The 6,000-nt window shown below is 39.0% G+C and overlaps 1 protein-coding gene across 2 annotated transcripts in view; it reads right to left on the minus strand.

Moving 5' to 3' along the window:
* LOC139243956 (uncharacterized) overlaps positions 1-4,661 on the minus strand; it is a 41,902-nt gene extending 37,241 nt beyond the window's left edge. Inside the window, exon 1 of one of the 2 annotated variants that reach the window (XM_070870924.1) lies at positions 4,549-4,661. The gene's annotated coding sequence lies outside the window, so the exon portion shown is untranslated. Of the gene's footprint in view, positions 1-4,487 lie in introns of both variants that reach the window. The other variant, XM_070870934.1, reaches the window with a different exon arrangement.
* Between the last annotated feature and the right edge of the window lie 1,339 nt (positions 4,662-6,000).

A 6,000-nucleotide genomic window follows, 5' to 3' on the forward strand; every position in this document is an offset into this window, starting at 1 on the left:
AACATAACTTACAAACATACATGACAAAACAGTTTTCATAGCTTACATACAAGATATGGAATTTTTCACATGTAAGTGAGATACTTTTGCTCAAGCCACTAGCAGCTGGGAGAAAAAGTAAAACAGTTGTGTGCCATGAGCAGCAGGAAATACCAGCTCTAACCATAATAATTCATTGTCAATAACTATCACTGAGCTTGTTGTGGTGTCCATAACACAGCACACATTTGGTGTTACTTTGTCTTTCCAGCTAATGTCCAAAATTCTCTTTACACTGTACATTAAAACCATCCAGTTTTTACATCTGTGTAGTTACAAGAGTCCAAGAAGTGCTGACTATACAGAAGTGCTGACTGAAATCTAGCTTCATCCACACATCACATCTCTGCTCCTCAACAGTGGTTTCCATAATCAGTCAAAACACTTCATACAGTACAGTAATGGCATTTATAAACATATTAAAAGTAAAAGAATAGTTGGAGAGTAGAATCACTCAGGAATGAAGAAGGGAGTCTAATAGTGGAGGATAAAGGTATTGCAAAGGTATTAAATTGAAGATATATTAAATAAATATTTTACATCCATCGTTACAAATGTAGATATACTAGAGAGTGTGAAACAATTATTAAAGATAACTGTAGAAAAGGAATTGGTTCTGAAAATATTAGCAGAACTCAAAGTGAAAACATCACTGAACTCATGACATGCATCCTAGGCTGTTGAAGAAACTCAGAGGAGATAACACAGGCTCTGACCACAATTTTTCAAGTGTCTTTAAATATGATAATTGTGTTTGGGACTGGATGGTAGCCAATGTGACAGCTCTGTTCAAGAAGGGAGAGAAGGATAAACCATGTAATTATTGACCAGTTAGTCAAACATCAGTTGTGGGCAGCTGAATAGAAATGTGATTGATTGACATGAAATAAAAGGATTGGGCTAATGGAGAAGGGTTAGTAAAGGTTTGCCCTAAGGTTTAGTATTAAATTCACTTTTGCTCTTGATTATACAGGTATGTATATCTATGCACACACAAATATAACTGCAAATGATTTGGACTTGAGTCAGTAGCACGAGAAAAACAAATTTGCACTCATATAGCACATTGTGCTCTTAGGACATCCCAAATTGCTTCACAATCAATGAAGTACCAAAAGTTGACAATTACAAAGATTTGGAGCTTGAAATGCAGTCAGGCAGACTAAAGAATTTCAGAAAGACAGATTGATTAGCAGAATGGATAAACAGATGGCGAATGTAATTTAACATCGACATTTGGAAGATAATATATTTTGGGAGAAGAGTAAGGAATGAGAGTATACATTAAATGGAAAAGCACTTAACAGCATCAATGAACGGAGAGACCGAGAGGTTCAAATACCTAACTTCTTGAAAATGTGAGTACGGATAGATAAAATTATCAAAAAGGTCAGTAGCATTTGGGGTTTTATATAAGCTTAGACTTCAAGAGAAAAAGATGAGAAATTTGTACTTGGCAATAGTTATAGTACTGTGCTATTTTAGGTGCCCATCATAGAAAAAAAAATGGAAATAAACTTACATTTATATTATCTCTTTCACAATCTCAGGACGTCTCAAAATGCTTTGCAGCCAATGACGTACTTTTGAAGTGGAATCACTCTTATATAGGACAGCCTGTCAGTCAATTTGCACACAGCAAGGTCACATAGGCAACAATAAAATAAATGACCAGATAATCTATTTTTAATTATGTTAGTTGAGGGATAAATATTGGCCAGGATACTGGTAGAGATGAAAAGTTATATTTGCGGTTAAGTGGGACTATTGCCACTGGAGCAAAGGAGATTTAACAAAAGTTTTGAACATTACGAAGGGTTTTGATGGGGTGAGTAGGGAAATTTCCTGTGATTGGGAGTTGACGACCCAAAATTTGCAGTGGGTAATAATGGTGCACTGACAGCGTTCACTGTTATTACCTCTTTGAAACTGCCTGCAACTTCAGGATGTAGCGCATGCGCATCTAAATGTGGAGATGCTGAAGTTGCGGTCAATCATTCACTGCTCCAACACTGGCTGCGTGTAGCCAGACCAACAGATGAACACTTGGGCTATTCCGCAATAATATCACTGTTAAATAACCCATTAATTGCAAGGTCTTGTTGGATTAGGTGTAACTGGATTTTAACAGCGTATTGATAAATATTATGGCCCTGAACAACTAATTTGAATTTTGTGGAGTGTCAAATGTCTCCATTATGATAAAAAGTACAATTTTAAAAAAAATTATATTTATTTAAAAGTTTGTTCATATTTATTTCAGATTTACCTTATCCCTACGCAAGAGCTCCAAACTTTGTTTTGCTCTCTTAAATTTTTTTTTTTTAAAGTAGGGATAAAAGCAGCTTTTCATTTCCTACTTCCCTGTCTGTGAAATTTCTGCATTGTGATTGGCTGTTTAGACAGCTTGTTGCCGTCAGAGTGCACTAGGGATTCCCTATTATATTGCGTTGAAATCACTTCTACGTCGAAAAAGGCAAACTTCTCGCCACAGAGATCGCGAGATCTTTGTGTGCAGCTTTCTTTGGGGCCAGCAGCAAACACCTTTGCTTCTACGGTGACCACAAATTCCAGGCCAATGATGAGGCGTCAATTTAAAATTGCCACTTAGAATGAGAAGGGTTAGGTATGGAAATTCATCTATTGCTTCGATCACCTCCACTTATATTTTAATAAAGTGGTTCTAATTACTGGTGATTTGGCATATTTGGTGCTAGATCTACTGTGTTGTAATTTGGGCTTATAAAAGTGGAGTACATTGTAGAGACTAATTGGGTTGTGGAATGCAAAATACTAAATAATTATTTTCAAAAGATCAATTAAGTGACAAATGAAAGAAAGGTAAAATGATAAGTGTTTAATTGGCTGCAATATTTCTGAACTGGTAAAGAGAAAAGGAGCAAGGGTTCATTACTCCCCAGTCCTATATGTAGGTGTCAAACAAGGGCAGGTTCTAGCATAACTATATTTCCCTTTGCCTTCTTCCATCGACCAATAAACTGCCAACATTCATTGGATGAGTTCACCAGTGAAAAATGATCACTCGGGCAAAGTATTGGAGTGGTACGGATAGAACTGAACTAATGAATCAGTATCTTCAGGAAGGATGAGAAGTGAAAAAGAATGGGTATGGTTGAGGTCCATTTAAAAGGTCATTTGCATTGGCTAGAAAACATACAGGTGCATTAGTCACGTAATACCAGAGTATTGATTTCAGAAGTAACCCATCACAAATAAGCCATGATATTCAGTCCAATCATGGAAAATAATCAATATACATCACGCCCATTCAATCAAAATATAATTGTTAATCCTTCAATATAACAGCCCAGTAATTACACAGAGCACTATGATTGCAAATGTTATGTCTGGCACTAGTCATCAAAAATGATCTAAAATAGAATAAAAGTGCCCAGAATCCAATATATAATAGTGGATACACTGAATAGATTATAATTTTACTTTCGTCTTTAGATGACACTTATCATCTGAACTGCTTGATGACATTATTGCTTTTCCCAAATGACAATAGTGACTACCCTCCAAAAGTACTTAATTTGCTATAAAGCACTTTGAGATGTCTGGTGGTCGTGAAAGGCGCTATATAAATATAAGTCTTTCTTTTTTCTAATTTCAAGGTAATCAGTTATTTACAAGACATTGCATTCCTTTGTGTTCTAAAGGCATCTTTATACCTATGATGATGATATTCCCAAACCTACCTAACTGGTTTATGAAAACCACCGGGGGCCGATTTATAATCTCCTATCTTCCGTTTCAAATATTTATATCCTGTAGGTTTCCTAATGTTTCCAATTTAAGTTTAGTAAAAAAAAATCATTTTCTACAGACAATTAGATGAGAAGCTTTAGACATTTAATGAATAACTGCGATTAAAACCGCATCATTTTCAAAAGTATCTTGTGCTGTTTGATTTCACTGATTTAGATGCTAGGTCATTGAACACGAAGCGCCGCGGCGTAAAAGAAACAGATTTGCATTGGCGTTGAACGTGTAGAGGATGCAGATCACGTTTTATTTCACTACTTTACAGCAGGATTCCCCACTGAGGGCAAATTCGCGCGAATGAAGATGAATTATTGATCATTGGTGTGCAGCACTTGGCGGCGACACACGGCCAGTGAAGTACAATGAACGGACTGCAATCGCTGGCTTCTACAGCTGGTCCTCGGCCAAGCTGTGCGCCGCAGCACGGGGATCCGATTGGCTGCCTCGTGACTATCGGGCAAAACAAGTAGATTTCTACTGCCCCTGAGGCCGAGACTCGCAGATTTTGGCGCCAACACAACTTCACACATAAATCAACAACCCTTTTGTCCAAAATAAAGTAGCTAGGCTCTTGTCTTTGGACTAAAGCCTCTCTCACCCAAGGTGCCCGGGCTTGCACAAGCAAATCTGCTCACTGCTCAGCCACTCAATGTACTCACTCGGTCCGGCACACACAGCCCGGCAGCAGAAGCTCGCCACAAACGCTCCGCCTCCGTTTACCTTCAATTAAAAGAGAAACAACACCAGTCCGCCGCCCGCGCCATTTTAACTCCAGTTTCCCTTGGAGCAGTCGCGGCCGGATTAGCCCTCGCTCCCTCCCGGCAGTCGCGGCCGGCGGCCTGTCGCACTCCATCCTCCCCCCACCCCCCCAGTGCGCTGGCTCACTGAGCCACAGGCCAGGCAGGATCGGCCCACAATACAACCCGTTACAATGCAATGTAAAATGTCCACAGATGCAGCAATGCAACAGACGCGCTTTTACAGGAAATTTATCATTTGCAGGAACCCAACAACTAGTTGCACTATTTGATGGGCGCAGGGATACCATTCTGCACACTTTCCCTCACTTAGCTGTCACTTTCCCGGGGGCAGATGTGGGTGTTTATTTTGTATATATACAAGTTCGCAGGACGAGATATGTCAACGATCAACCCTGTACAAAACGCGAATGAGAGTGTGCATTGTTGAAATGAATCAGTACTCCCATGTTATAGTCCAGTGAAAGAACTGGTTACTTCTGCTGGAAACAAGGGCTGAGCTTCAGCCTGAGAGGCGGCGGGGGGCCGCCGTTCTTGGGCCGGAGTCTCACTTGGTCAGGTTACTGGCTCCTATTCCCTGCCCATTTTGTTCTCTTTTAGATGGCCAACCCCGATTTAATGAAAATAGACTATAATCGACAAAAGGCTACATGGTTATATATACTAGCGGTTAATTTTAAAGCAAAATATGCTGAGTTCCAACGTTATTTTATTACGTTGATCTGGGCATGAATATTAGCTCGTTCTCAATGCGTTGCTAAATATGAACCGCTGCCTCTAGTGATAATCGTGTTTTATCATACATTTTCTATTAGTTGCCAATATTTTACATCAATGGAGAAAAATAGTTATTGTGTTCCATATTAAAGAGGTATTTGAATATATTTAAGGTGGAGATAGATTTTTGAATGATAAGGGAGTCAAGGGTTATGGGGAGCAGGCAAGGACGTGGAGCTGAGCCCAAGATCAGATCAGCCATGATCTTATTGAATGGCAGAGCAGGTTCGAGGGGTCAAACGACCAACTTCTGCTCCTATTTCTTATGTTCTTATTTCAAATTGGCTGCCCACTATTCTTTTAGGTACAGAATGTTGAAGTTAGAAAATGTAAGCCCCTAGCAAAATAACTGGCATTGTGAATTTGAGGTTTGAATTCAAATGCTCAGCCTCTTCCTTTCATGATTGAGACAAATTAAATCATGCAAGATACACTTCACAAAGTTACCATCGCTAAGGTGTTACATAGAATTACAGTGACTACACTTCAAAAGTACTTAATTACCTAAAAAACACTTTAGAACTTCCTAAGGTCCTGAGTGCAATATAAAAGCATTTTTTTTACATAGAAATTACACCACAGAAACAGGCTTTTGGATCCAAGCAGTCAGTGTTGGTCTTTATCCTCCACATTGCAC

This window comes from Pristiophorus japonicus, chromosome 2, assembly GCF_044704955.1.
Source record: "Pristiophorus japonicus isolate sPriJap1 chromosome 2, sPriJap1.hap1, whole genome shotgun sequence".
Lineage (NCBI taxonomy): Eukaryota > Metazoa > Chordata > Chondrichthyes > Pristiophoridae > Pristiophorus > Pristiophorus japonicus.